Source organism: Salvelinus fontinalis, chromosome 33 (assembly GCF_029448725.1).
Source record: "Salvelinus fontinalis isolate EN_2023a chromosome 33, ASM2944872v1, whole genome shotgun sequence".
Taxonomy (NCBI): Eukaryota; Metazoa; Chordata; class Actinopteri; order Salmoniformes; family Salmonidae; genus Salvelinus; species Salvelinus fontinalis.
Genome location: NC_074697.1, coordinates 35078701 through 35086144, shown reverse-complemented (window position 1 = coordinate 35086144; position 7444 = coordinate 35078701).

Here is a 7444-nt window from a genome sequence, read left to right as displayed (position 1 = left end):
ACCGCCAAGGCTAAAACAAATTATGAAAGTAAGTCATAGACTATTGGCTAAAGCCAATTTTTTTAAGGAAAATGTTTTCACATTTATTATGAAGCGTTATTTTACTCCCAACATGTGACATCTACACCGGCAACCCTCAAAAATACACCGCAGCAGAGCCGGGTTTTTCTTCACAGTCAGTGCCGGGTTTTTCTTCACGGTCAGTGCCATCCGGAATCCTTGGGTGACGGCCATAACAGCTAGACCCTAACCTTAACCCCTACTTTCAATGGGGGGTAGGTATGTCCCAAGGATCCCGAATTGCACGGACCGTTTATTCACCTGTTGACGCATGTAGCACGCAGTTCCAACTGTCAGTGCATGGTAGGTGGGCACCATGGCAATATTGTTGCAAATAACATCCTTCGAGATGCGAGCATTTTTCTTCGCACGCTGGGACCCATTTTCCAATCCATCTGTTAAAACAGGCTCCGTCCACTTCCTGGCAAGTGGCAACTCAAAACGACTAACATGGATGTCAAAAAGGTTAACTAACTCAAATAATTATTGAAAGCTAGGCATACTTCTAGCCTATCTCAACTCTCCCTGAGCCCCATCTAGGTGTCATAGCTCAGCAAATGATGGATCATCCATTGAAGACGAAGGTGTTTAGTAGTCTATCATGACTAGCCCACAGTATGCCCCATCCTGGTTAGGCTACAGCAATGTGTCACCATCTGCAACGCTGTGGCTCGGGAACAGGCTTTAGGCTTCACCAGGGATTTGTTCTAGCCTACCTCCCTTCAGGCACCTTCAGAAAGTGCCCACAGTGTCAACTCGAAAAGTCATTCCATTCTGCATGTGAAGCGTGCTCTCATAAAAAAGATCCATTGTGCAGAATGAGGTAAAATGTTTTTCAGTGGAACTTTTTGGCATTGCCCATGGTCTGGCTGGCCAAGTGGTCCACAGTTTCCCCCTATCCCCATCACTCGGGTTGACCTTAGGAAGACCCCGAGACAGCCTGTGGTTTTCAATAGAAGAGGACCCCTGTGACTCTTAAGAACATATAGAAATAATTTTGGGGTTATGTTGCATGATATTTACGGATCAGGCCCAACGAAAATGCTTTTGTTGTCCCGTCGTTCCTCCAATAAATTCCCTTACAAAAAATATTGCAGTTTTGAAACTGCAGTAAAAGTGCAGTAACTGCAATCGACTGTGGTATTTGGATGCAGTAATTGCAGAATAATTGCAGTGTACTCTAACTGCAGTTACACTGCAAAATTATTGCAGTAAAAAAAGTTATTTTGGGCAGTTTTTGCAGCATACTGCAGTTATACTGCACTCTGACTGCAATCTTTTTCGGAGTTATGATCAATTGATCACTTTTTGACTGAGAAGGTTAGCTACTACGATTAACTTAAAATTGCCCTGACACAAAACCAGAAATGAGAGATGAGGAATACTGAAAGAACCATCAGAGAATGTCACACATTATTAAATGCTGTAAAACGACTTGTCTTTAACACACATCTAAACTATTAACGCATTAAAAGTATATATTTTTATTTGTGTTTATATATTGTATGATATCACATTTTCTGTACATGTCTGTATGTATCAAGATATAAACCTAAAGAGTGCAGCCTAAGACGTCCACTTTGGTTCACATGAGGTAAAAAAAAGAAAAAAAAATGCTTTCTAGAGACAGACTTTTTAATAAAGGGCACCTGAATGGCGGTCTCATAACTTTTGCCCCTCACTGGACTTGGCCCTGTGCCCAGGGTCTGGCTGCACTCCAGGTGACTGCGGAACTCGGGGCGGCCTGACCCGACAATGTCACCCACCCTGGGAAGGAGCAGAGAGAAAATAGGAAAGGAAGGAGGAAAAAGGGGGTAGCTGAAAAAAAAAGCTGGACAGGAGATCTTTCATGGGGCCCTGAAAGATGAGAATTTAATTACACATCTCTTTATTCATCTGTCCATCCACACCAACACTGCACAAGCTAACTTTTCAAAACAGCCACCTTCCACACATTTTTCCAGTTAACCCCCTCCCTACAAACACTTTACAACCCATTCAAAGCTTATCCGCACATAGTTTTACTTAAAACCTTTGCTTATAGCCACCGTTTTACTTTAAAGTCAGTAACACACTATTAGACTTAGCCTACACAACACTCAACCACGCTTAAACATTTACATTTTTTCCTTTTAAATTAGACAGAAAAATCACTTCGCTAACACATTGACGTTCATGAATGCACATTCATTAACTGTTCATAAGTAGTGGGTAGGCTACTAATGAGTCCTCCCCTATTTATGAATGATACATTTTATCATAAATCTTTTATACTGATAACAAGTTCAAACAGGTGCCATTAATACAGGTAACGAGTGGAGGACAGAGGAGCCTCTTAAAGAAGAAGTTACAGGTCTGTGAGAGCCAGAAATCTTGCTTGTTTGTAGGTGACCAAATACTTATTTCCCACCATAATTTGCAAATAAATTCATAAAAAATCCTACAATGTGATTATCTGGATTTTATTTTCTCATTTTGTCTGTCACAGTTGAAGTGTACCTATGATGAAAATTACAGGCCTCTCTCATCTTTTTAAGTGGGAGAACTTGCACAATTGGTGGCTGACTAAATACTTTTTTTGCCCCACTGTATAGGCATTACAATTCATACACATTTGATGGATTATTATATAGTTTATTATAAACTGGGTGGTTCGAGCCCTGAATGCTGATTGGCTGAAATCCGTGGTATATCAGCCGGGTGTGATCAAACATTTCTTTGTACTGTTCTAATTATGTTGGTAACCAGTTTATAATAGCAATAAGGCACCCAGGGGATTTGTGATATATGGCCAATATACCACGGCTAACGGCTGTATCCAGGCACTCCGCGTTGCGTCGTGGTAGGGAACAGACCTTAGCCGGGGTATATTGGCCATATACCACACCCCCTCGTGCCTTATTGCTTAAGTGTAAACATGAATATACAGTGCCTTCAAAAAGTATTCACACCCCTTTAGTTTTTCCACATTTTGTGTTAAACTGGGATAAAAATGTATGTCATTTTTTGTCAACGATCTACACAAAATACTCTGTCCAAGTGGAACAAACATTGCAACATTAGTAAAAAATATATATATATATATATTTTTTAAACACTAATATATCTTGATTAGATAAGTATTTAAGCCCGAGTCAATACATGTTAGAATCACCTTTGTCAGCAATTAAGACATCCGGTTTGGAGCGAGCGGTCGCATTTGCATTCGCTCTGCAGGTAGTATAACTTTTCATTACATTTCATTACATTTCATTATAGTACAACGGTTTAATTTGTCCAACCTTAGCAATTTCTTTTTAACTAGCTACATAGCCGTCTGTGTATTTATTTTTTTTTAAATTTTTTTTAACCTTTATTTAACCAGGTAGGCAAATTGAGAACACGTTCTCATTTATAATTGCGACCTGGCCAAGATAAAGCAAAGCAGTTCGACACATACAACAACACATAGTTACACATGGAGTAAAAACAAACATATAGTCAATAATACAGTGAAAAAAAATAAAAAAAATAAGTCTATATACAATGTGAGCAAGTGAGGTGAGATAAGGGAGGTGAAGGCAAACAGATATATGTATAAATAAATAAAAATATAAAAAGGCCATGGAGGCGAAGTGAGTACAACACAGCAAGTAAAATAAAAACTAAAAAAACACTGGAATGGTTGGTTTGCATTGGAAGAAAGTGCAAAGTAGAGACAGAAATAATGGGGTGCAAAGGAGCAAAATAAATTAATTAATAAATACAGTAGGTAAAGAGGTAGTTGTTTGGGCTAAATTGTAGATGGGTTATGTACAGGTGCAGTAATCTATGAGCTGCTCTGACAGCTGGTGCTTAAAGCTAGTGAGGGAGATAGGTGTTTCCAGTTTCAGAGATTTTTGTAGTTCGTTCCAGTCATTGGCAGCAGAGAACTGGAAGGAGAGGCGTCCAAAGGAAGAATTGGTTTTGGGGGTGACTAGAGAGATATACCTGCTGGAGCGCGTGCTACGGGTAGGTGCTGCTATGGTGACCAGCGAGCTGAGATAAGGGGGGACTTTACCTAGCAGGGTCTTGTAGATGACCTGGAACCAGTGGGTTTGGCGACGAGTATGAAGCGAGGGCCAGCCAACGAGAGTGTACAGGTCGCAGTGGTGGGTAGTATATGGGGCTTTGGTGACAAAACGGATGGCACTGTGATAGACTGCATCCAATTTATTGAGTAGGGTTTTGGAGGCTATTTTGTAAATGACATCACCGAAGTCGAGGATTGGTAGGATGGTCAGTTTTACAAGGGTATGTTTGGCAGCATGAGTAAAGGATGCTTTGTTGCGGAATAGGAAGCCAATTCTAGATTTGACTTTGGATTGGAGATGTTTGATGTGGGTCTGGAAGGAGAGTTTACAGTCTAACCAGACACCTAGGTATTTGTAGTTGTCCACATATTCTAAGTCAGAGCCGTCCAAAGTAGTGATGTTGGACAGGCGGGCAGGAGCAGGCAGCGATCGGTTGAAGAGCATGCATTTGGTTTTACTTGTATTTAAGAGCAGTTGGAGGCCACGGAAGGAGAGTTGTATGGCATTGAAGCTCGCCTGGAGGGTTGTTAACACAGTGTCAAAAGAAGGGCCAGAAGTATACAGAATAGTGTCGTCTGCGTAGAGGTGGATCAGAGAATCACCAGCAGCAAGAGCGACATCATTGATGTAAACAGAGAAGAGAGTCGGTCCAAGAATTGAACCCTGTGGCACCCCCATAGAGACTGCCAGAGGCCCGGACAACAGACCCTCCGATTTGACACACTGAACTCTGTCAGAGAAGTAGTTGGTGAACCAGGCGAGGCAATCATTAGAGAAACCAAGGCTGTCGAGTCTGCCAATGAGGATGTGGTGATTGACAGAGTCAAAAGCCTTGGCCAGGTCAATGAATACGGCTGCACAGTATTGTTTCCTATCGATGGCGGTTACGATATCGTTTATGACCTTGAGCGTGGCTGAGGTGCACCCATGACCAGCTCTGAAACCAGATTGCATAGCGGAGAAGGTGTGGTGTGATTCGAAATGGTCGGTAATCTGTTTGTTGACTTGGCTTTCGAAGACCTTAGAAAGGCAGGGTAGGATAGATATAGGTCTGTAGCAGTTAGGGTCAAGGGTGTCCCCCCCTTTGAAGAGGGGGATAACCGCAGCTGCTTTCCAATCTTTGGGGATCTCAGACGACACGAAAGAGAGGTTGAAGAGGCTAGTAATAGGGGTGGCAACAATTTCAGCAGATAGTTTTAGAAAGAAAGGGTCCAGATTATCTAGCCCGGCTGATTTGTAAGGGTCCAGATTTTGCAGCTCATTAAGAACATCAGCTGACTGTATTTGGGAGAAAGAGAAATGGGGAAGGCTTGGGCGAGTAGCAGAGGGGAGGGCAGTGCTGTTGTCCGGGGTGGGGGTAGCCAGGTGGAAAGCATGGCCAGCCGTAGAAAAATGCTTATTGAAATTCTCAATTATAGTGGATTTGTCGGTGGTGACAGTGTTTCCTATCTTCAGGGCGGTTGGAAGCTGGGAGGAGGTGTTCTTATTCTCCATGGACTTTACGGTGTCCCAGAACTTTTTTTAATTTGTGTTGCAGGAAGCAAATTTCTGCTTGAAAAAGCTAGCCTTGGCTGTTCTAACTGCCTGTGTATATTGGTTTCTGGCTTCCCTGAAAAGTTGCATATCACGGGGGCTGTTCGATGCTAATGCAGAACGCCATAGGATGTTTTTCTGTTGGTTAAGGGCAGTCAGGTCAGGAGAGAACCAAGGGCTATATCTGTTCCTGGTTCTAAATTTCTTGAATGGGGCATGCTTATTCAAGATGGTGAGGAAGGCATTTTTAAAAAAATGACCAGGCATCCTCTACTGACGGGATGAGATCAATATCCTTCCAGGATACCCCGGCCAGGTCAATTAGGAAGGCCTGCTCGCTGAAGTGTTTCAGGGAGCGTTTGACAGTGATGAGTGGAGGTCGTTTGACCGCTGACCCATTACGGATGCAGGCAATGAGGCAGTGATCGCTGAGATCTTGGTTAAAAACAGCAGAGGTGTATTTGGAGGGCAAGTTTGTTAGGATGATATCTATGAGGGTACCCGTGTTTACGGAATTGGGGTGGTACCTGGTAGGTTCATTAATAATTTGTGTGAGATTGAGGGCATCAAGCTTAGATTGTAGGGTGGCTGGGGTGTTGAGCATGTTCAAATTTAGGTCGCCTAGCAGCACGAGCTCTGAAGATAGATGGGGGGCAATCAGTTCACATATAGTGTCCAGAGCACAGCTGGGGGCAGAGGGTGGTCTATAGCAGGCGGCAACGGTGAGAGACTTGTTTTTAGAGAGGTGGATTTTTAAAAGTAGAAGTTCAAATTGTTTGGGAACAGACCTGGATAGTATAACAGAACTCTGCAGGCAGTCTTTGCAGTAGATTGCAACACCGCCCCCTTTGGCCGTTCTATCTTGTCTGAAAATATTGTAATTGGGGATAAAAATGTCTGAATTTTTGGTGGTCTTTCTAAGCCAGGATTCAGACACGGCTAAAACATCCGGGTTGGTAGAGTGTGCTAAAGCAGTGAACAAAACAAACTTAGGGAGGAGGCTCCTAATGTTAACATGCATGAAGCCAAGGCTATTACGGTTACAGAAGTCATCAAAAGAGAGCGCCTGGGGAATAGGAGTGGAGCCAGGTACTGCAGGGCCTGGATTCACCTCTACATCACCAGAGGAACAGAGGAGAAGTAGGATAATGGTACGGCTAAAAGCTATGAGAATTGGTCGCCTAGAGCTACTAGAGCAGAGAGTAAAAGGAAGTTTCTGGGGGCGGTAAAATAGTTTAAAGGAATAATGTACAGACAAAGGTATGGTAGGATGTGAATACAGTGGAGGTAAACCTAGGTATTGAGTGATGATGAGAGAGATCTTGTCTCTAGAAACATCATTGAAACCAGGTGATGTCATCGCATATGTGGGTGGTGGAACTGCAGGGTTGGATATGGTATAGAGAGCAGGGCTAGAATCTCTACAGTGAAATAAGCCAATAAACACTAACCAGAACAGCAATGGACAAGGCATATTTACATTAAGGAGAGGCAAGCTTAATCGAGTGATCAATAAGGGTCCAGTGAGTAGAGGTTGGTTGGGGTCGTGGCGATCCAGACAGCTGGCCGGGTATATGGCTATCGGTAGCAGCATAGGATGGAGGTCTGTTTGTAGATACCTCGTGCGTTTCCGTCGGTAGGTTCCGTGTAGTGGGGTTTTGTTCAGATAGCAGCCGATAAGACAGCTAACGATTAGCGGGCCTCAGATGAGCGTTCAGGTAACGCCGGGACGGAGGTGCCGGTTGGATAAATCCCTCGGGCAGATAACGTCGGCAGTCAGTCGTGAAGGCCCGGTGGGG